The sequence below is a fragment of the Protomyctophum parallelum genome (assembly GCF_964188405.1).
Source record: "Protomyctophum parallelum genome assembly, chromosome: 13".
In the NCBI taxonomy this organism is placed as follows: Eukaryota; Metazoa; Chordata; class Actinopteri; order Myctophiformes; family Myctophidae; genus Protomyctophum; species Protomyctophum parallelum.
In genome coordinates, this window is record NC_139708.1 from 50,518,761 (window position 1) to 50,544,151 (window position 25,391).

Sequence of the window (25,391 nt, forward strand, 5' to 3'; positions counted from 1 at the left end):
GTTATATACTATGCATAGTCAATACTAATAGACTGCATTTAATGTTAAGTTATGTTCTGTAAAATATAGGCAAATATTGAGAAGTTGAGAAGTATGCATCCTGCATGCTGTTGTCACCACGCCCTCTATCAATGCATTGGAATTCTGTCGTCATATAGCCCAATCAAAATCAATTGACATTTAAATTAGCCTATACAACTTCGATGCAAAAAATTTGTATAAAGGCACATGCAGTGTGTGGACAGGTCATTTCACGATCATGATTCGAAGAAATAAGCCGAGGGAAAGACGCTACACAGCAGAGGAGGCAGCCAGCATTCTGCTCGGGCAGACGGCTTTTGGCGACATAGACAGCGAAGATGACAATGTCGGAGGAGAGGAACAGGCTGAAGAGTACTACCCGCCAGCTTCAGATTCATCAGATAGCGAATCTAGCGAGGCAGATGACACAGAGGATTTACCTCAAACATCCCAGCCCGAGACTACTACTGAGACAAGTAAAGATGGAACAATATGGTCTTCGATGCAACCCGGTGCTGGCCGCGGCAGACTGCCAAAGCGTAATATCTTCACAGCCAGGCCAGGTCCTACTGCCTTTGCCAAGGTCAGAATCCACGACGAGTTGAGCAGTTTTTTGTGTATGTTTGACCCCGACATGTTGGAAAACGTCAAAGACTGCACAGTGAAGTTTGCCCGCAGTGATGGACAGAATCAAGAATGGGATCTGTCTGTTACTGAACTGAAAGCATTCATCAGCGTGTTTTTCATTCGTGCGATGTCGACATCTGGTTATCCATTGAATCAACTGTGGGCGAAAGGGGCATGGGGGAATGAGACGGTGAGCGAAACAATGTCTCGTGACCGTTTCAAATCCATAATGCGATACCTGCGATTTGACGACAAGGACACCAGAGAAGCACGCAAAGAAACAGACAAGTTTGCTGCAATAACGGACATTTGGAATCAGTTCACAGATAACTGCATATCTTGCTATGTGCCTGGAGGAAACATCACGGTCGATGAGCAACTCTTCCCATCCAAGGCAAGATGTGGATTTACGCAATACATGGCCAATAAACCAGACAAGTTTGGAATTAAGTTCTGGATTGCTGCCGACCTGGACAGCAAATACTTCCTGAATGGATTTCCATACCTTGGAAAGGGCCAGTACCGCAGCAGGTGATTTATTTTCCTTTTCTAATAATCAATAATCATTTAAAATGTCTTTACATCAAAGCCTATTATGTATATATTTTTGCGTTGTAATAACCATTAGGCTACACCTTCTCCCTGTCATTTGTATATATAGTGATGGCGTGCCGCTCTCTCAAGACGTGGTCCAGAGGCTGGTAGCACCATTCCTCGACAGAGGCCGAAACATCACAATGGATAACTTTTTCACTTCGATGAAGTTGGGGCAGTCTCTCCTAGCAAACAACACAACGATACTTGGAACTGTGAACAGACAGAGGCGAGAGTTGCCTCCATCCGCACGTGGAAAAGAACAGCTGTTCCACACACAACTGATGACAAGTGATGGTGCCACACTGACGATTTACCAAAGCAAAGCAAACAAAAACGTTTGCATTCTAAGCACCATGCACCATTCGATCGTGATTGGTAAAGACCCCAAAGCGAAACCAGAGTCTGTAACGGACTATAATGACACGAAATGGGGAGTGGACATTTTGGATCAGATGGCACGAAACTACAGCGTCAGACTTGGCACCAGGCGTTGGCCAATGGCTGTCTTTTACAACATTCTGGACCTGGCTGCCATCAATGCCTATGTGTTGTACAAACAGTGCTTGAACAAACCGCAGCTCACCAGGAGAGAGTTCCTACAGGACTTGGCACTACAGCTCCGCGAGGAACACATGGGTGAAAAGGACTCAGTCATGCCACCACGCACCCCTCGGCGCCAGCAGCGCAGCGCACTGCAGCCGCTGCCTACCACACCACAGAACCAGCAAACTGCCAAGAGGAGACAGGATGGTCCACAGACACCAGACACGCCCAAGAAGCGACGGCAGTGTCAGCTTGACAGATGTGGAAACAAGACGCTATCCAGCTGCCACAAATGTGGCAAACGGGCATGTGGCACATGTACGGGAACAATTACAATGACATGTGTCAAGTGTCTCTAAGTATAGCAACAGAAACTGGATTTGTGTTTTCCCTGATTTTATTTCGCTTTATATTTACTTTCTTTCATGCTTTCTGATATTGTGAACAATAAGAAAAAATAAACATGGTTGAATTAACACAAAGTATTCATTATTTACCGCGTGGTGACAACAGCAGGAATGTAAAATACAGTGAGGGGAAATGAGGTGGGGGGGGGGGATTCAGGTTCTACAGAGGCCAGGGGTTGGGCAGGCGCACACTGACACAAAGGGCACCTATACGGATAGCTGCAATTCGAAACTGTCGAGAGAACCATGAGTGTTTATAGGCTAATATCAACGTTTTTTTATGAAAGACAAACGGACTGTGGCAGCCTAGTTTTGCCTTTAAAAATGTTGAGATTAGAAACGGCCATAATTCTTTCATTTCTCAACCTTAAAAATAAATAAAAACATCTCCATAATCCGTGGGAAATTTGCTTTCATATGCTGTATCACACCCGATTCAAGTCTTCTTCAATAAAATGCTACGAGCGAACTCAGCGAAGGCACGCATTCAACTCAACTCAACTTGAATGAAATAAAATATAATAAACGTTATTTTACTGGTGTTTTTCAATAGAAACAAATAAAGAGCGTGTGTAGGCTACTACATGTGTGCAAGTGCAACAGTGCATATTCGCTATCGTTATCGAATTAAACAATATCAAACGAACTTGCATAAAGGTGACAATATTTATAGGCTTCGTTGTTTGTGAGAGAGACGGGGGAAAAAGCCTCAGTAATCAGACTTTAATTCAGGCTTACATAAACTATGCAATATGCATATAGAAAAACATTTGAATGATTAGACAGACAAGCAATGTATATAGGATGTAGTATTTATTAATATTATACTGCAAGTAATTTAATTGAAAACAGCACAGCACGGCTGTCGCAGAGCTCATCTCGATGCGGGTATGGGCCTGGAGAAAAGAGAACAATTATATTTAGCCTGCCCAACTAGTTACTTTGACCAACAGTATTACAAGCAGCCTATAGTTCACATACATGACGAAATACGACATTAGAGTTATATATTGTCATTTTTATATAGAGGGGGAAACATTATAGGCTACGCGATGTAATTAATATATATTTGATTGATTGTGCCAAATAATCGCCTTTTTTCCCTCCACCCCTCTTTACACTTATTTTTTGCTCATTTAAAAAAATTCAAAATACCATGTAAACTACGGAATTCTGGCTTGTGTATGCCCTCTCTACGAAACATATCAAGTTGAAAAGGAAATGTCGGGCAGCTTGCAGATTAACCATTTTCAGAAAAGTCCGTACATTTAGGCAACAATTAATGTGCTATTGTGCTATTCTCGGCCAATTTTCTACCGATTGTTCTAATTCCAAATGGCCTATATAATCCGTGAAGTGTACATTTTCATTGGGTGTATAATAATGTATTCATAAGAGAGGGAAGAAAATAAAAGTGAGTGCGTGTAGGCAACAATGACGTCTCCAGCTGAAGAGGTGTGAACGAGTGGTGCGGGGGTGGGGGGATAAAGGGGGAGAGCGGTCGAATGGGCCGATAATATCGGCCCATTCGACCAAAAAAAATCACTCCTACTCAGTCTGACTATATTATAGTCAGACTGAGTAGGAGTGATTTTTTTTCAGCCTTGCTAGTGGGGTTGGGGCCTCCAGGTGGGCCAGCAGCCATCTGCACAAGACTGGGCTGGACCCTGCAGGAAAGCAATCTCCAGCCAAGACAATGTAAGTTGACTATAACAGAGCCCCAGAACACAGAGCTCATGAGAAGGATGGAGAAACACTGGCAGGAGGCCACCAAGATACAACGCCACACTGCAGTGGCCAGTGAAGTCAAACTGTGCGTCTGTACCTGGAAGGGACAAGTCAAAGGCCAGAAAGCCCACCTCCTTTTAATGTCCTGTCAGTAGCAACTCAACCTGCACCTGAAATAAGTCCTGACCCCTCCCAGAGAAAGTTCATCCTTGAAAATGTAATGATTAGTCACCAGAATCAAGATCCTTGGTGGTCTAAAACTTGAGTTATTGGTAAAATAACAGCATGTTGGTGGTCATTTTGAAAAACAATGGCTGCCATGGTCACAGGACAAATCTAAATAGTACCACTGTATTCCTCATCTTTTACAATGTATTATTAGTCGCCAGAATCAAGATCCTAGGTGGTCTAAAACTTGAGTTATTGTAAAATAACAGCAGGTGGCGGTCATTTTGAAAAACAATGGCTGCCATGGTCACAGGACAAATCTAAATAGTACCAATGTATCCCACATCCTTTAAAATGTATGATTAGTCACCAGAATCAAGATCCTAGATGGTGTAGAACTTGAGTTATTGTAAAATAACAGCAGGTGGCGGCCATTTTGAAAAATGGCTGCCATGGTCACAGGGAAAATCTAAATTGTACTACTGTATCCGTCATCCTTGAAAATGTAGTCTTAGTCACCAGAATCAAGATCCTAGGTGGTGTAGAACTTGAGTTATTGTAAAATAACATTAGGTGGCGGCAATGTTGGAAAATGGCTGCCATGGTCACCACGAGACAAATCTGTGATGGCCCTATAGCCAAAAATGTTCCTTAAGGCATGCTCTAACTGTGTGCCAAATTAGAATACGTCCCATTATTCAAAAACTAACATTTTATTGTTTTAGGAACACTTTTGTCAACTCCGTCAGATACATGTCAACTCCGTCAGACACAAAACCTGACGGAGTTGACGTCTGACGGAGTTGACAAAATGTCATTTGTTTTCATCTTAACCCTCTGTAGTACAATGTAGCCATTTTGTTTTTGCTTCATTTGTTAGCTAAACCTAACCCTAAACTAAAATAATAAACATTATTTTGGAATTCTTAACAAAGATCATAATAATGTCCTGACGGAGTTGACATGTAAAAGCTGTGACCACCCTGATATCAACATTGTTTGTTTAAAATATCAAACAATTGAATGCTTGTCAGACCAGGTGCTCCACTGTTGCAACAAATACAAACGGGACTTGGAAAAGGAGTCTTCATCTGTCGACAATATTTTCTGATTAATTTAAGACTTTTAAAAAACCTGACAGAGTTGAATTATTGTGTATATTGTTTGCTATGTTGTTGACAATCTACTTTAATTTAGTATGTATATTTATGTGATTGTGACAGTATTAGACACTTTTTTAGCAGTTTGAAATTATGACCACTTGCTGGGGACAGGCTAAATACAGGCGTTTTTGGGTACAGTGCCTGCTTTTAACTAATTCAGATGGCATATGAAAACAATTATAATGAAATTAATGGCATAATAATGCACAACTGTGTTACATTTAACTTTGCAAGTGCTTTTATTTTTATTAAATTAATTTATTTTTAACAATAATACGGCTCTTATGTGTGGGACATGTTTTTTCCACTTTTGTCCCTCATCTCAAGAATGAGTGACATATATGTATTATTATTTATTAATTACCAATAAAATCAATGTGTTTTGGAAAAAAAAAAGAATGCCGTGAATGTTATCTTTTTTTAAAATAAAATTGCCTGCCTCTGTCTGTCTTTCCCTTTCTCTCTCTCTCTCTCTCTCTCTCTCTCTCTCTGGAACCCGGGGTCGGCAACCTTTTTGACATGAAGCGTCATGTTTTTATTTCCTTGATAAGTTTATTAAATCACATCAACATAGAAAATATCCAACATATTTTGATTGTCCAGATACAGGACATAACCTTTCTTTCTTTCTTTCTTTCTTGTTATTTCTTTCTTTCTTTCCACATCAGGATGTATTGATCAAACTCAGAGCAATTGAATGTATAATTATGTGCAGGATGTAATCTACATACAGATGTGATGAACTTACATGTAATTGACTGCATTTTAGTTTTATATTCAATTCTAAAATAAGAAAATCCTCTCTTTTCACATATATACAGTATGCCAGTGTGCCAGTGATCCCCCTCCCTGTGCCAGTGTCACCGTGTCTGAGGTTGCCCAGCCCTGCACTAGTTCCATCAGCAGCAATATAACGAGAGATAACAATAAACTAGTTTTTTGGGGCTTGTTTATGCATTTATTGACAGGACAGTAGGTTGACAGGAAATGGGGAGAGAGATGGGGTGTGACACGCTATTTCCACACTCACTCCAAAAGGGCCACTATATTTTAACACTCACTCCAGAGGGTCACTTTTTATTTTATTTTTCCAAAAATGAGTTAATAGCACAGGCAGACTCTTCACATACTACTAGAGCATGTCTTAATTGACATGTAAATATGAAATAAATGCTTAAACATGTATAGCTAGGTTTTAAACCTTTCAAACCTGTTTTCTCAACTTGCTGTTTTCTGCAAGACATTACTCTATAAGCCATATCTCCAAAACTGGTGGGTCAAACTGAACAACCAAAAAAAAAACGAAAATCCAATGGCAGTCCCTCAGTCAAATTTAGTAACGTATTTTCAGTCCATAGGGCCACTATAGTTCCACACTCACTCCAAAGGGCCACTATATTTTAACACTCACTCCAGGGGGTCACTATAGTTCCACTCACTCCAGAGGGCCACTATAGTTCCACACTCACTCCAGAGGGCCACTATAGTTCCACACTCACTCCAGAGGGCCACTATAGTTCCACACTCACTCCAGAGGGCCACTATAGTTCCACACTCACTCCAGAGGGCCACTATAGTTCCACACTCACTCCAGAGGGCCACTATAGTTCCACACTCACTCCAGAGGGCCACTATAGTTCCACACTCACTCCAGAGGGCCACTATAGTTCCACACTCACTCCAGAGGGCCCCATTGCATAATAGTGCATTTCTAATGCCAGGTCATTATTGGTCTGTGAGCAGGTTGTGGACAACCTGACAGCTCAGGTCAACAACAAGTCAAAGAATTTTGACCAAAAAACACAAACCACAGAGTGATAAAAAGAGCATCATCAATCATTTAAAACCAACAATCATTAAAATACAATCCTACCTGCACGCCACAACAAGAGGAACAGCATCAGGATTCCACCCATTCCTGTCAGTCCCATTGGAGTCTGGACCGGATTCACAGTAGTCTGGACCGGATTCACAGGAGTCTGGACCGGATTCACAGGAGTCTCGAACGGATTCACAGGAGTCTGGACTGACTGATTGACTGACTGACTGACTGACTGACTATAAACTGACTGACTGACTGATGAACAAACTGGCTGGCTGACAAACAAATCGTCTGGCTGGCCGAATGGCCGGCTGGCCAGCTGGCTGGCTGACTGACTGAGTGACTGACTGACTATAAACTGACTGACTGAGTGACTGACTGACTATAGACTGACTGACTGACTATAAACTTATTGATTGACTGACTATATACTGACTGACCGACTGACTATAAACTGACTGACTGACTGACTGACTGACTGACTGACTGACTGACTGACTGACTATATACTGACTGACTGACTATAAACTGACTGACTGACTGACTGACTGACTGACTGACTGACTATATACTGACTGACTGACTGACTGACTGACTATAAACTGACTGACTATATACTGACTGACTGACTGACTGACTGACTATAAACTGACTGACTGACTGACTGACTATATACTGACTGACTGACTGACTGACTGACTATAAACTGACTGACTGACTGACTGACTGACTGACTATATACTGACTGACTGACTGACTATAAACTGACTGACTGACTGACTATATACTTACTGACTGACTGACTGACTATAAACTGACTGACTGACTGACTGACTGACTGACTGACTGACTGACTGACTGACTGACTGACTGACTGACTATAAACTGACTGAGACTGACTGACTGACTATAAACTGACTGAGACTGACTGACTGACTATAAACTGACTGACTGACTGACTGATGAACAAACTGGCTGGCTGACAAACAAATCGTCTGGCTGGCCGAATGGCCGGCTGGCCGGCCGGCTGGCTGACTGGCCGGCTGGCTGGCTGGCTGGCTGGCTGGCTGGCTGGCTGGCTGGCTGACGGACGGACGGACGGACGGGCTGACGGACGGACGGACGGACGGGCTGGCTGGCTGGCTGGCTGGCTGGCTGGCTGGCTGGCTGACGGACGGACGGGCTGGCTGAGACTGATTGGAGTCTGAACTAACTGTCACACAAGTAGACGAGTCGTCCCTTATATCTGTAAGAATATGCTGTCGACGCATCAAGTTTCCTCTATACATGTTTATCTGTTAATCTGTGTGTGTGTGTGTGTGTGTGTGTGTGTGTGTGTGTGTGTGTGTGTGTGTGTGTGTGTGTGTGTGTGTGTGTGTGTGTGGTCACATTTAAAGTTTTCACATACCACTATAGTTCCACACTCACTCCAAAGGGCCACTATATTCCACACTCACTCCAGAGGGCCACTATAGTTCCACACTCACTCCAGAGGGCCACTATAGTTCCACACTCACTCCAGAGGGCCACTATAGTTCCACACTCACTCCAAACATCTCCCTAAATGATTCTGGGGTCCCTAAATGATTCTGAAGCCTATAGTGCCCCTTTGTGCAGAACTCTGCTATTTTCTATAAATAGTAGAAAATGTGTGCAAACCTTTGAATATATATATTTTAAAGCCGTCTTTAGGTTGACAGGAAATGGGGAGAGAGAGGCTACATTGAGCCTAGGGGCTCTCTTTTCGTCCATGCTAAACCCAATTATCCCTAATTATCCCTTTTTTATTTAAATTTTTTGAATAGTTTAAATAGCCAATCTACATTGACTACCGCTTGTACATTGGCTATTGTCTATAACTGGATAACTGGCTGGCTGGCTGGCTCACTGGCTATATGGCTGGCTGACTGGCTGGCTATGGCTGGCAGGCTATAACTAGTTTTGTAAAACTAACAGTCACAGAACTAGCATCAAGTTTTTGCATAAAGTTTTCTCTGCATCTGTATCTGTTCATGTGTGTGTGTGTGTGTGTGTGTGTGTGTGTGTGTGTGTGTGTGTGTGTGTGTGTGTGTGTGTGTGTGTGTGTGTGTGTGTGTGTGTGTGTGTGTGTGTGTGGGGGGGGGGGGGGATGTGGTCACATTTAAAGCTTTCACATACATTCTGACAGGAAGCTGTTATCAATATCTTCAATCTAACATGGAAACTCCAACTGGCAGTAATATTACAAGATTTACAAGATTGAAAAGTCATCTTTGGGTAAATAGTGAAAATGTGTGCAAACCTTTGAACATATATATTTTAAATCCCTCTTTAGGTTGACAGGAAATGGGGAGAGCCCAATTATCCCTAAACTATAGGTGCATTGCCTTTTCTTTTACTATTTTAAATAACATTTTTGAATAGTTTGAATAGCCGTGAGCTATTAACTCTATCGTCTATAACTGGATGGCTGGCTGGCTGGCTGACTGACACAACTATGTCTTCCTTACTTCTTGGTTCATCAGTTCTTGGAAACACTCCTTTCAAACTAGGAAGGGTATGGCCTGGTCAGCCTGCAATGACATGCATAAGATCTGGTCATCCCAGTAGTAAGATGTTAAAAGTAAAAATATTTAGGACGACCGTTGAGCTGATTCTACTCTATGGCTCCGAGACATGGACACTTTCAAAGAAACTAGAGAAACGGTTGGATGGCACTTACACCCGCCTTCTAATGAGAGCGGAAAATAAAATCTGTCTTGGAAGAGCCACCCATCGACTAATCTAATATACGGCAACCTTCCCCGTGTTTCTTCACTAGTCCGATCTAGAAGAACACAGTTTGCCGGCCACTGCTACAGAGCTGACAATGAGGTTATATCTTCCCTTCTTCTCTGGAGTCCTGCCTCAAAGCAGACCAGAGGTAGAGAACTGTCGTTCCCTGATGTCATCGCTAGGGACACATGCATCAGTAAGCAGAAACTGGGGATGGCAATGAAGGACCGGAAAGTCATGGCGTGGCATTGTGAAATCCATGATCTCGACCGCTTCCAAAAGTGTTTTTACCTCTAACTGCACGGATCTGTGGATAATTTACTTTTGTTGCCCTTTTATCCAACCACCAGATGAAGGCAAGTTGCAATGTCCTACATTCCTATCCTGGTGGAGACCTGTGCCCAAAAGGGCACTTTTTCTAGTTTGTTCCTCTCATCCTCCAGACCTGGCTATCTGCCGTGCCACTCCTGGAGTTCGTCACCCCTTGGACTGTTTGTTTGGCTGCCGATCTACAAGCTCGTCTTCGACTACCCCCTTGGAATTCCCCTAAGTATAGCGTTATATATTCTCATAGATACATATCTACCTAATTATACTATAGAGTATTTATGTATTTATATGGATATATACTGTATATCTATACATTGTCATTATCCTGCTTTATTTGGACAATAAAGTTCTTAACTGTCTTCCTGCCTCTTGAGTGGTTGCATTTGAGTTCAGAACACAACTCAGTCTTAACACCTACGGACGGCTGCAATTCGAAAGTGGCCCCCGTAAAATCTGAATCCCCCCCCCACCCCCTTTTCCCCTCACTGTATATTTTTCTTTTCCCTTTTTGCTTCCTTTATGATGAATTCCTGTTCTGTAACTATATAGAAGTGTCTATGTGTACGTCTCTAAATGTTTTGATGAATTGAACATGGTGGACCCTGTTGTAAACAAGTGTAATGCTTAATTGGGTCGTCCACTCACAGTTGACAGTCTTTGTATTGAGTTTGTGCTTGAAATGTACTGTAATTCTGCAAACTGTTAATAAATATTTAAATCAATCAATGGTACACACCAAAAATCTGATCTAGTAGGCTCAAAGTCAGGTCTGTCAGGACGTGGCCTGAGGACGCTATCCCTGGGCTCCAGGACTGCTTCAGCACCACAGACTGGGATATTTGTAGTGGCCCGGCAGCGCTGACGTGAATAATTTCACAGACTCAGTGCTGGATTATATACATTTTGTGTGGATATTGTTACAAACAGGAAGCAGATCCGTGTTTTTCCAAACCAAAAACACCTGAATGACACCAAAACTACAATTAGTAAGAGCCAGGAATGCGGCACATAGATCTGGGGACACTCACACTTCTATAGAGGCAGGCAGGCAGGCAGGCAGGCAGGCAGGCAGGCAGGCACACACACACGCACGCACGCACGCACACACCACTAACACTATTGATCATGTCTCATCAAAAAGTGTTTACCTGAAAGGTTTAAACCACAGGATGTGCTTACAGTCTTTAAAAAAAGATCCCATGCAGTCAAACCCCACTGTGCGTGCCGTGCGTGCGTGCGCGCCAGTGGTCCTTGAAGGGGCTTCCAGGGGGTCCACAGTAACATTTATTAACATGGCATCACAACCAGTATAACCACTTTGACCTAATGTTTTACTTGTTGTACATGTATACTTTTGTACAGCCATTTTGGCATTTACAAGTAAGCAATCATCAATTCAAGCACAAGCTGTGAAATTAGAACAAAACTAATCTCAATTTCAATACAGCAATGCATTGATATATAGGAAAAAGGTAGGCTATACCATTTAACTTTTCACCTGACTGGATTGTGAATTTGAGGTAATTCAGGTTGATAGTGTTTTTGTGAGCCCAGTGGAGGTGGAGGGAGGCTGGCCTGGTGGTGGTACAGTGTGAGTGTGGCTGCTTCCGCTGACAGCACGGCACAGAGAGACAAACCTGATTGGACAGATGATAAAAAAGCATTACACACGCATTATACATTTCTGAAAATGTTAAACTATTCTCAACTTTTAATAGAACTCTGATAAGAAAAAAGTGAAGATCCATGCAGGGGTGATCAGGTGTAATCAGTTGGCTAATTTGGGCCCTGTCCAGAGCCTGCATAGGCGGCGGCCCTGTCCAGAGCCTGGGCAGAGCTAGCCTTTAGTGGCGGTTCTGGAAAACTGTGGGTCAGACCGACTCAAGGCCGGGCACTGCACTCCCCGTGGTGGAGTGGAGGAACGCGTGTGTCTAATTTGAAGCATTTATGGATAGATGGTCCACTTTTGATCGTCCACTTTTCGGTCGTCAGACCTTCATCAGGACGGAGTAACATTTTTTCCAAGTTTCCGACAGTGTGCTTTTCTGCTTTTCAAAGATTCCCTAAATGCACTTTTGTCCTACGCAGTACACACCTGCAGTCAACAACCCTATGAGGTGTGCATTGGCCTTTATCTGTAGGATCTTATTTTTTATTTTTAGGCACACATTCTAGATCAGAAGATAACATCTTCACCTACAGGAAAACACAGCAGATCTATGAGAAATGACGTCTCTAACCACATCCTGCAGTTGACAAGTTTCCATTTTTCCAAAACCACTTTTTAGTTATTTACTAATACTAACATTACTGTCAATCTCCAATGAACATAGCCTCGGGTTTGTCATTATAGGCAAGACATTTGCTATTCTATCTTTAGTACAGACTCTGGGTCCATATATCACAAACACAATGGCGATACAGTCTAGTAGTCTACCCTCTCTCTTCTGTATAAGCCCTCTACTCAGTGTCTATCCCCCTGTCCACTAATTTTACGAGTCAATTAAATGGTCACATCACCCCTGAGATCATGTGTAAGTATTTTGGTGGGGATTGAGCCCCCCAAAATATATTTTTTTTCAACAAACTGTGACATTTTTGGCATTTGTGGCGCCCCCATGGGTGAAAATGGAATTGCTTTTGGCGCTACATTGATTGAACCACTCTCGATATGTGATTGAAATTCTGTGTGGATTGAACGTTCCGTTCATTATTTGTGGCATTCTTTGTAAAATAGGCCCCTCCTACTCACTTCGGAAGCCGATTACGGCCGAACGGTATGGACTGTCAAAATTCTGCCAGTGTTCAAGTAATCGGATAGCGCCAGAGTTTTGTACCAATTTGTGTGAGATTTGGACAAAATCTGTTGGAGGTGGAGCAAAAGGTGGGTTTTGAAGAAAATGCAAATTTGGTGCAATTTTATTCTAGATGGAAATGGGGTCTATGCGGGGAGATCCGTCATGATCCAAGGAATCCATGGAAAAGGACATTTTGATTTTATGACTTACGGTTCAAGAGTTATAGGGGAAAAACGTGAAGTGGGCTGTTATAGCGCCACCATGAGGCTGAGTGATGTAATTCCTTTTCAATTAATTTTCATAATTAGAAAACTGAGGTTATCACCTATAACATCTCACCGGAACATCCACCTCTCACAACAACAGGAGGCACTGTGCTGAAGGAAGTCAAGGACTTCAAGTACCTGGGCTCATGGGTCAACTCAACCGAGCAAGATCTGAAAGTGAGGAAGGCACTTGCATGGAGGGCCCTGAATGGCATGACCAGTGTATGGAACTCCAATCCCCCCCGACAAATCAAACTCAGCTTGTGGACTCAGTGGAGTCTGTTCTCCTATACGGCAGTGAATGCTGGACCCTGAAGCCAACCCTGCAGAAGTCCCTTGACGGGTGCTACACCAGAATGCTGCGTGCAGTGCTTAACATCAGCAAGACTGTACATGTCACTAACAAGACTCTGTATGAGGGAATACCAAGGGTGAGCCAGAAAATAGCAGCCAGGAGAATGAGACTAGCAGGACACTGCCAAAGGCATCAAGAACTGCCAGCCAGCAAACTGGTGCTCTGGGAACCAACACACGGGCATCGATCACGAGGACGCCCCACGCTAACATACGTGGATGTACTCCACAAGTACATCCACAAGAGTGATGCAGGAGTGCAAAGTACCAACGAACTGGCCAGATGTATGGAGAACCGGGATGACTGGAAACGACGATGGAGGGCTCGTCTGAGGACGACCTAGAGAGAGATTATTATGAACCTCCCTCCTAAGTCTTGTAAATATGGCGCTTACCGTCTCCAAGGGAAAGAATACTTAAATTGGAGCCTTAATTACTCTTCGATCTTCCCATTATACGTCTATGGAGAACTAATTAATTAATATCAATTAAACTATACAACGGATCTCTTAGCGATGCAATGCAAGCACACCATTCCCGATGCAGCCGGTCGATTTGATACATGGCTCGAGTGCGTGCGGCAAAAACTGTGGGAGGAGTAGCGAATCAAAGTATTACAAAGTAGGGGAACAATAGTATGCTCGCCATAGCAGGCAACCACACTAACTACAAAAAGTACCAAGCAGTGTACAGTATGTGGCGTGTGTATCACACTGAGACAGCGAGAGTGAGCGTGCATGCAGTGCAGGGCTCTATGCTGCTCTCTTCTCTCCGTTCTCACATGCACTCTGAAAAGTCTGACCACTGGCAAAGTTCTCTTGAACCCTGTTGGGACCTGTTGGGTAAGTAGTGTGTTATGGTGCTCAGCTGTGCCACGCATCAAATGCCAATTTGGCCTCAGCACAAACATATCATGCGCAGCAGGGCAACCACATGGTCAGCAGCGTCCCTGAATGAGTGCATTTGGACTGGGGCTTGAGGGCTTCTGACACTTTGAATGTGCCTTTAGTGTTGCTTTTCATGGGGATTTGTTGTATGTCTATGTGCAACATTGTGGTTGTGTAGCATATCTCTGCTGTCGGGAAGAAACCAACTCCAAAATGGTCATTTTTCAGGAAATTAAGAAAACCTTATATTTTGAAAACAAAGCAATACTGCCTCATCGATGTTGGTTGTGTGACTTTATATATTCTAAATTATGTGCATGAGAGGGGGAGAGGTGGTGGAGTTAGCTGTTTTCGCAGACAGTTTGAGTGTGAAGCACAGTCTATACTGATCCGAGACATGGAGTGAGACCAAATGAACTGTGCTGAACATACACAAGCTCACTGCATGTGGAACACAACACACCACACCGATACTAATACTAAAAGTATTCGGTCAGAAATGTGCTCTGTTGCTGTCTCATCACAAACCTGTTTAGAAAAAAAAGTTTACTTTAAACCTGAAGAAAAACGCCCCCTAAAATAAACCGCACAGGGAGTGCTGACAGTTACTGCCTCTGCTGTGGTGTGTGTCAGTGTGTGTGTGTGTGTGTGTGTGTGTGTGTGTGTGTGCGTGCGCGTGCATGTGCGTGTGCGTGTGTGTGTGTGTGTGTCTGTGTGCTCTACCAGTCTAATGGAAGGCGTGAAGCACTTATCTTGTCTTCTAATCTTCACAGCTCGAGCAGCGTGTGGTCTCTACATGCTCATCTGGGTTTGGCTGGTTTGGCTGCACGGTTAGTGCAGGTAATGACACTTTACTATGGAGACTGTATGAACACAAACAGTGGAGCATCTTGAAATAAGTCTGCTTAACCCATTTAGACCTGAGATCGATTCTACAAATGCCTTCTAAATCCTGACAGTTTTCTGAAAACCCATGTTTCTATATCAGTGGTTCTCAAAGATAGCCTAATGAAGGCCGAAACGTTGCTGTTTCCCTATTAAAGTTGGTTCACTGCATTTGAAGACAGTGTGCGGGTGTTTGTTCCTTTTTCATTATCGGGCATCGTACCCTCTCCTAGGCACCTGTCGCCTGTAGGTGTGCAAAAGCTTTGCTTTTTATGTCAAGGACCCCCAAAAATATATGTAATTGGCCGCCGACCCCCATCTGAAAAGATGTTGTTCCAGGGACCCCCCAGAAGCAAAGATTTTAGTTAAAAAACGTTCACTCTGAAAGAATATATTCAAACATTTGGGCCACATTTTCATGATTTTTCAAAAATAGCAGACCTACAAGCTCTATTTTTCAGCACAACATAATGCTTAAAACACCAAAAGGGGTTCCCGCCCAAAATGGGTTAAAACTATATGAACACAACAAGAATGTAAAAGTCCTGCTAGGGACGTGCTGTTACTAACATGCTATTAAAACATTGTAGTGACACGTCAGTAACGTATGCAGGAATTATACAAGTTGGCCAGGCGAAAATATCAAATATCAATCAATATGAAACTGTAAATGTAATGTAATGTAATATTAATATTTCGGCAACTCTGCTTGTTGTGTTGCATGATATATGATCAAATTACAGGACATTATGTAGGCTATACAAAATTATCAAATCATCATTAAGGTTTTTGGGCGGCAGTGGCTCAGGAGCTCGGTAGAGTAGGCCACCTGGGAAATGGAAGGTCTCCCATTCTGTGTCCTTGAGCAAGACACTAAATGCAGTGTGTGTGTGTGTGTGTGTGTGTGTGTGTGTGTGTGTGTGTGTGTGTGTGTGTGTGTGTGTGTGTGTGTGTGTGTGTGTGTGTGTGTGTGTGTGTGTGTGTGTGTGTGTGTGTGCGTGCGTGCGTGCATGTTGTAGGCCTACATACCAGTAAATGAGATATTAATCACGTTCCTTTGTATTTCAGGGCCCCCCTCGGATAATAATAATAATAAACTTTATTTGTATAGCACCTTTCATACATAAATGCAGCTCAAAGTGCTTCACAGGGCAGGACACAAAAATAGAATGCAATAAAACACAAGTAGTTAAAATGATAGAACAATGGCAAAGAACAAAATTGAATATAAGAACATAAAATAAATAAAAACAAATAAAAACACCTCATGCAGCAAATCAGTCAGGGCAGGGTAGGAACGTGCATAGTAAAACTCAACTAAAAGCAAGAGTGAAGAGGTGAGTCTTGAGTTGAGATTTAAAAATGTCTACAGAGGGTGCGTGTCTGAGCTCGAATGGAAGTTTATTCCAAGCTGTTGGGCCGTAGAAGCAAAAAGCTGCCTCGCCATATTTTTTTGTGCACATTCTTTTAGGCACTTCAAGTAGGCCAGCATTGGAGGACCTGAGGGGGCGGTTAGGGACATATCTAGGTAGGCAGTCACGGAGGTACGGAGGTGCAAGACCATTTAGGGATTTAAAAACAAGTAAAATAATTTTAAAATCAATTCTAAAAACCACTGGGAGCCAATGCAGTGATGATAGAACTGGGGTGATGTGTTCTCTCATTTTAGTTCTAGTTAGAACTCTAGCAGCCGCATTTTGAACAAGTTGGAGTTTGTCCGTTGACTTCTTTGGCAGGCCTGAGAGGAGGGCATAGTAGTCACTGTCCATGGCGGGCTGTAGACTGGATCAGGCTTTCCACATGCAGCTACCCCACAACACAGCAGGTCTTGTTTGCAGTGCAGACAGAGCAGAAGCTCTCAATGTTTTAACCATAATACAACTAGATACAATAACTAAACTCAAATCTCACTTGAATTGGAGTGAGATTCAATTCATAATTCAAATTAAATACAAAATAAAAGCCCCCCACCCATCTGTAACTCTGATAGTGTACACATGGAACCAAATGGACCCACTAACGGGACATGGTTCCATTTGTACACTGTCAAGAGTTAAATTAACATCGATTTTACAATATAAATTGGGGGTCCCAGAGATAGAAATTAAATGGGGGTCCGTAATGCATGTCAAACTTGGGGTCCTTGAAAGCAATAAGGTACACCCGCACACTGTGTATCTGCTCGGCACAAGAGTATTGTCTTATTTAATGAAGCAACGTTTCGGTCCCTCCGGACCTTTCTCATAACCTGACGCTGCCAGATCCAAGAAGCTTGCTACACAAATGTGTTACCTTTCTCAGGCATAACACATCATTTTAACAGAGTTACTTATATACAAACGTTTTAAAAATAATCAACCAATCACAATAGACAGAGTCTAATTAGAGGAAGAGGTACAGCTTCAATGTTCCCTCTAATTTTTTTTCGGTCTGAGCAAACACTCAAACCTCCTGAGCAGACATCAGCAACTACTGAGCAAACATACGTCACCTTGACACCAACTATCCAAACGTTAGATAATGCGAAGTGAGCGCCCCTCACTTCACACAGGTGTGATTTATTCCCTTTTTTCCAAATGGATTTTGGTATAGGCCTACGAGTGAATCAATGAATAGTTACATAAGGTTACACAAGTTACAACATTTGTATTTTATATCAAGGCTAGCAATTTTAGGAATATTCAGTTAGTCTATATCAGTGGTTCTCAACCTTTTCAGGCTGTGACCAACCAAAGTAATCGAACTGGGGACCCCCCACCCAGACAAGCAACAGAATGGTTCCACAGATAAATGTGAAAATAGACGATCTACAAGCTCGTTGTGAACTTGTAGATCGTCTATTTTCACAATTGTTGCCTATTTCTTTATTTTTTAATAATCTGGCCAATGTTTCACCAGTTTTTATAGCATGGTTTGCTGATTACTTTTGATGCAGTAATGGTATTTTTCTTTTAGAGCCTTTGAGGTATTATGAAAGTATTAAAAGTCCTTAGATTGTCACTTCACTGTCATCTGGGGTCCCCCACCTCCAAATCATGTGGAGACCCACAGGTTGAGAACGACAGGTATATGAATACTCAATTGCGCTTTACATGGGGGGCATGAGAAAACGTAAAAACTTTATTGGGACACTCTCACACACACACACACACACACACACACACTATGACGAGTTTGTTGGTGTGTCTTTGAACTCCTACTTTCTCAGTCTCAGATTGTCAGCAGGCCCCTACTAGCTCTACATAGCAGAGGGATTGATTGATTGAAGAAAGATGTATTAACAGATTAGAGAACTACAGAGAGAGAAAGGTTCCATATGGGGCTAGACCCTAGAGATTAGCGTTAGCTTCCACATGTTTCATTCACAAGTACACCGGACTGGAGGCTTGTTGTGTACGGGCACGTTCGGAAATAGCGCACTGAGCCCACTGTGCAATGCAAACTAATAGGCGAGTGCGCTCCGGTCTGGTATTTCCGAACGTGCCCGTAGTGATAACCACGTTAGCTACTAGCTACCGCGAAGCTAACGCGTTAGTCCCCCTCTCGTTGTTGTTGCACACAGCCGTGCTTTTTATCACACTTCCATCCGTTTGACTTTTAAATCTAAACGCACCAACGCACGGGTCCAAGCAACGCGATCTTATCTGGTTCTTGGGTACCGTTTCATTAGCACTGACTGCACTGCTGCCTGCTGTCACCGCACAGGAGGAGAGGAGAGGAGAGGAGGAGGAGGGGCGGAGACCTGTCTATCGCCTCGCCTGTGTAGGACCTAATCTAAATAAAGTGTAAAGTAAATAAAAAATAAAGTGTGGGCAAATATCGACTCGGGATAGGTATTATTACTGTAGTGTAGATGATACTCGGGGACACTTTTTGTTTTTAAAGAAAACTTTTTTTACACCAGCGTCTGTGTCTGTGCGCGACGGATTTCAGTTGTGCGCGAGAGCATTTGGCCATGTGCGCGCGCGCGCACGGCGCACGTTAGGGGGAACATTGTACAGCTTGTGATGATCCTCAATTGCTGACATAATTTAAAGGCACAAGGACCCCAAATAACTTTTACATTATACGAGAAAAGATGTAAAGACTAATGGTTGTACAAATACATTAGGAAATCAACATAATCAACAATAAGAGACAAAAGTCACTAGGTCCTGCTCTCATGACATAGGCCTACAGAGTGGAAAAATACAATATATATATATACATACACAAACCAAATTCAATCAACGAGGCAAGAAGTTCTGAATTAAAGAACTTATATATTTGACGTATTAGTAAATAGCGTTGGGGGGTGGTCCAATATGCTTCACGTTGTTTGAGTAACAGGTCATGCATACTGCCTCTTTTGGGCAGGCGAACTTGTTCTATACCCATAAAACGAAAATAAGAAATGTCACCCAAACTGGTCATCCTAAAAACCCAAATGTAACAAGCTAAGAAACAGTGTAACTGCCATGACCAAATCAGCCAAAAGTAACTTTATCAATGATAAAGCTGAGGAAAACAAAAACAATCCTCGGGAGCTCTGGAAGCTAGGCTACTAAACAACCAACTAGGCTGTGGTCAGAAACTAAAAACCAGGTTTACTAACATAAACATCAAATCGAATAACACCCTCATCACTGACAAGCTTGATGTAGCCAACCACTTAAACATCTTCTTTACAAACATTGCAACAATGCTGGTTAACAAAATTCCCTCCCACTCTGGGCGTTTTGGTGTAGAGCACATCAAAGCCTTCTACAAAAACCAGGTGTTTGTAAAGATGATTTTAAAATGGCAATGGTAACACCTGAGGAGGTACTTAAAAAACTGAGTGCCCTCCAACCCCACAAGGCCACTGGCCATGACAATATTCCCTCCAAATGTCTCAGAGACTCTATTTCCATAGCTCCAGTCATCACCCACATAGTAAACCTCTCCATCAAACAGGGACAGGTCCCCCAAGATTTTAAACTGGCCAAAGTAACCCCCCTGTACAAAAAAGGGAGTAAATTATAACCCGGCAACTACCGCCCTATTTCTATTCTAAGCTCCATCTCGAAAGTGATGGAAAAAATTGTCTATGAACAGGTTGAAAAGTATCTTGCCACTAACAAATTAATGTACGAGTTCCAATCTGGTTTCAGAACATCCCACTCCACTGACACATGCCTCCTCTATTTGAGCGACCACATCAAACACGAGGTGGATGCTGGCAAATACTGCGGCATGGTCATCCTCCAAAAGGCTTTTGACACTGTGAACCACTCCATACTGGTTAACAAGCTAAAAGCTATTGGTTTTGATAGCACATCAGCGGGTCTGGTCCACAAGATTCGATACACCACCAAGATACAACCCAGATTCGACAAACAAGGGACTATGCCACCAAAATGTGGAACGCCCTACCAACAGTCATTAAGACATGTGAATCCCTTGACTCCGTCAAAACCCCTCTCAAAGGGCACCTACGGACGGCTGCAATTCGAAACTGGCCCCCGTAAAATCTGAATCCCCCCACCGCTCCCCCCCCCCCTTTTTCCCCCTCACTGTATATGTTTCTTTTCCCTTTTTGCTTCTGTCAAGGAACTTTTTAAGCGACAAGATGAAATAAAGTCAGATCTGAGCAGTGTCTTGTCCTCATGAATGGTATTTATTAAAACAGAAGATTTAAGTCGACTGATGAGATCGCAAGTGCATCTTAGGGAAACAGTTGCGCATAACATGAGGAAGAAAAGCAAGAACAGTCACATATATAGCTTTGGACAGAACACAGAACAAGTGAGGAGGTGTGTCTCTTCTGATAAAGTGGTAAATCTCCCAGCAGATGCCAAGGAGTAACCAGCTTACAACAGAGGACATACGGTGGGTGACCTTCGACTGTAGAGCAATTAGTAAGGAAAAGGAGTGATACATAGACACCGGGACTGATACGAAGTACAGCACCCTGATGTATGCTCACTGCCTCCCTTACGAATCTCACGCTCAATCGAGCGTACAGTCCTGTAGATAAAAATTGTCAAGGTTTGAACATTTTTGTGAAATTAAAGTCATTATTTTTCCATGACACTTCCTTTATGATGAATTCCTGCTCTGTTCTTTAACTATATAGAAGTGTCTATTTGTACGTCTCTAAATGTTTTGATGAATTGAACAAGGTGGACCCTGTTGTAAACAAGTGTAATGCTTAATTGGGTCATCCACTCACAGTTAACAGTCTTTGTATTGAGTTTGTGCTTGAAATGTACTGTAATTCTGCAAACTGTTAATAAATATTTCAATCAATACATTTCAATCAATGTTTAGAGTCATTCAAATGGACAGCAATAGGGTAATCACGGTCGTTTCTCCGAATGAAGCTCGTATGTTCACTAATTCGTTGCTTGAGCTGTCTAGTGGTTTTGCCCACATAGGCCAATCCACATGGGCAACGGATCATATAGACCACATGTGTGGAAATACAAGTGATTATACTCTGAATTTTGAACTTCTTGCCTGTATGGGGATGAGTGAAAAAAGCAGCCTTAAATGTATTGCTGCACTGAGCACAATTGCCACAGGGATAGTTTCCCTTGGTCAAGGGACTCAGGAGGGTCTGTATTTGAGTGACCCTGGGAGAATGAAAGTCAGCATGCACAAGAGTGTCTCTGGTCCTTGAAATTAAACAGGTTGAGAATCACTGCTAGTCCCTGGCATATTTTTCATATTGGGGGTCCGTGGGCTGTGTGTCAAGTGTCAATTTGGGGGTCCTTTCCTTGGCATGAACAAGTTTGGGAACTTGCTATAGTGAATGGTGGGAGACCCTGAAAAAGAAAAGTATAGGCCTATATGCAAAACAAAGGAGGAAAATGAACTGAGGGAAAAGCTATCAAGGGGAATTGAAAATGCTGGTAATAATATGAATTACAATGTTAAAACATATTTGAAAATAAAGCCTGAGTTAGATGAATATGAGAAAAACAAGTGTAGCCTATGCATGCAATTGTGAGGAGTAGGGCACAATATGCTGTATAGGGTGAAACATGTACTTCCTTCTTCCTATAGTGCTTGAACTAAGCAAAAGAGAAATATATTCATGAATTGTAAAATAAAATAAAAATGGTGAAAAGTAAATGTATTCTATAAACGGTAGAGTCATTTTATAGGGACTTATTCAGGAAAAGTGACGTTGACAATGAGTGTGTTGAGAATGCTTTGAACAAGGTGAAAATAAGTGAATCTGAGAAACAGATACTGTATGTGATGATGATATATTGATTGATGCAGCTTAGAGAGGCTATATCATCATATCATATCAAGCCTAACAAGAGCCCAGGGTCAGACTGGCTAACAGGGGACTTTTATAAAACCTTTTCAGAGGTGCTGGCACGGTGGCACCTAGGCTTTACAGGCATATGGAGGATGCAGCTGGTGTCACAATCCATGTCGACTGGTGTAATCACAATTTTGTATAAGAATAAGGGTAGAAAACTGAAAGTAGAGAACTACAGACCAATCAGTCTCTTGAACAATGACTTTATTGCTATAAGATTCTGGCAAATAGGATTAAAAAGGTATTGGGTAGCATTATATCTTCTACACAGGCATACAGAGATGTAGAAGATATAATATGCACAATGCGAGATGTGATTCCCCATATATGAATAATGATAGAGAAGGTGGTATAATCTTAAATATAGACTATTTTATAATTGTGAAATGAGGCCTCTGGTAGTCACACAGGACTATAATAGTGAAATGAGGCCTCGTAGCCACACAGGACTATAATAGTGAAATGAGGCCTCTGGTAGTAGTCACACAGGACTATAATAGTGAAATGAGGCCTCTGGTAGTCACACAGGACTATAATAGTGAAATGAGGCCACTGGTAGCCACACAGGACTATAATAGTGAAATGAGGCCTCTGATAGCCACACAGGACTATAATAGTGAAATGAGGCCTCTGGTAGCCACACAGGACTATAATAGTGAAATGAGGCCTCTGGTAGCCACACAGGACTATAATAGTGAAATGAGGCCTCTGGTAGCCACACAGGACTATAATAGTGAAATGAGGCCTCTGGTAGCCACACAGGACTATAATAGTGAAATGAGGCCTCTGGTAGCCACACAGGACTATAGTAGTGAAATGAGGCCTCTGGTATCCACACAGGACTATAATAGTCTATTTTACGTCGTGATGATGCACAATGGTGAGAGCGCCCCTCACTTCACACGGGTGTGATTTCTATACTTTTGTACAGCCATTTAAAAGTAACTTCAGTAAATTCAATTTCAATTCAGCAATGCATTGATATATTTAAAAAAAAAAGTTATACCAATTATTCATTATTTGGTGATTTTTACTTTTCACCTGACTGGGCCTCACACTGCTGCAGCTGGAACAGAGCTCACTTATTAATTGAGATATATTAATGAAAGCCTTTAAGACAACTGGATGGTGAATATTAGGTCATTCAGGTTGAAGGCTGGCCTGGTGAAGGTAGTGTGCTTCTGTGACGGAGGCTCACACGCGCCACAGAGAGACACTAAATCCTGATTGGACAGATCACATTTCTGAAAAAAGGTTAAACTATTCTCAACTTTTAAAAGAACTCTGCTCAGCCTGCAGGAAAAGTGCTCTGAGCAGTGTCTAACTCAGGGATATTCAATTAACGGCCCGCGGGCCGAGCGCCCCCTTGTGGCCCCTGGAAGAATTTTGAAAAAAAAAAAAGAGAATAATAAGAGGGCTAATAAAAGTTACAGGTATGGTGTGTGCGATATTAATTGTGAGATTACCATATAGACATAGACTTATTCCGTGACCCCATGACAGAGGTGTACCTACTGTTTTTGCACATAATACTGGTACTTTTTATTTACACTGTGGTAAGGTGCTCTGTCAGAAGATTGCTGCCTTAGTTAGTTAGTTCACTTGAATAAACACCTGGGTGTCATTCAGCTCAGGGGTCCTGGTACAGGTTAAATATAAATGTACAGGTTAAAGACAAGAATTTTACTGTTCATTTGGTAGATGGATATACAGAACCATGACAACCCCAAATAGATGCACTAATGAATTTAAACGTCATCACTGCCTCTATTTTAGGCAATCTGAGTTTGCTTACTCCCACCAACTTTCAACCACATCTGAGTTTGTTGCTTCCATGACCCCCCATCTGGAAATATGTTGTACCAGGGACCAGTGATAATGTATCTTACATAATTTCATTTTCGTACCTGTACATGTCCAGCCACTGAAATCGCTCCTCTGGGCACGGTGGTGGTGTTGGAGGCGGAGACACAAGTCAGCGTTCAAGAGATGCGTTCAGGAGACGCTTCAGGAGACGCTTCAGGGGAAGGTAAAACACACGCACACGCACACACACACACACACACACACACACACACACACACACACACACAGACACATTATGAGCCTTTTTAAATCTTATTTGTTTTTCAGCATCAGCGGGGGAGATGTTGTCGTTGATACGTTCTTTCCACCAAGCTCAATTCTGCACAATATACATTATATTTCTATATAAAAAGCAGTAAATGGCATTGTTTTGACAAGCTGGTAAGAGTATGTTATATTATTAGGCAATGAAAAAGTAAGGTTGTATTAGAAAAATGCCATTTATTCAATAAAAAGTTTCCAAAACAATTGTAAACAAGTTGTCAATCACAAAACGCAATTCACGGCAGGAAACAGATTGTGTACGTTATATTTTCTAATTTCCAACAATTCCAAGCAACCTTTCAGGGGGCGGTCAGAGTCGGCGGACAACAACTGTGGTTTAACCCATTTCGACCGAGACAGATTCTACAAAATGTCTTCTAAATCATGACAGTTTTCTGAAAACCTATCTTTCTATATCAGTGGTTCTCAAACTATTTCATGTCAAGGAGCCCCAGAATTACCGTATATGTAAATACAAATACAATACAATACAAATACAAACCAAATAGGTTGTTCCAGGGACCTCCCCAGAAGCAAAGATTTGAGTTTAAAACACTCTGAAAAAAGAAATATATCCATTGTAATCCAATTGTAGGCTAACTCTACAACAGTCC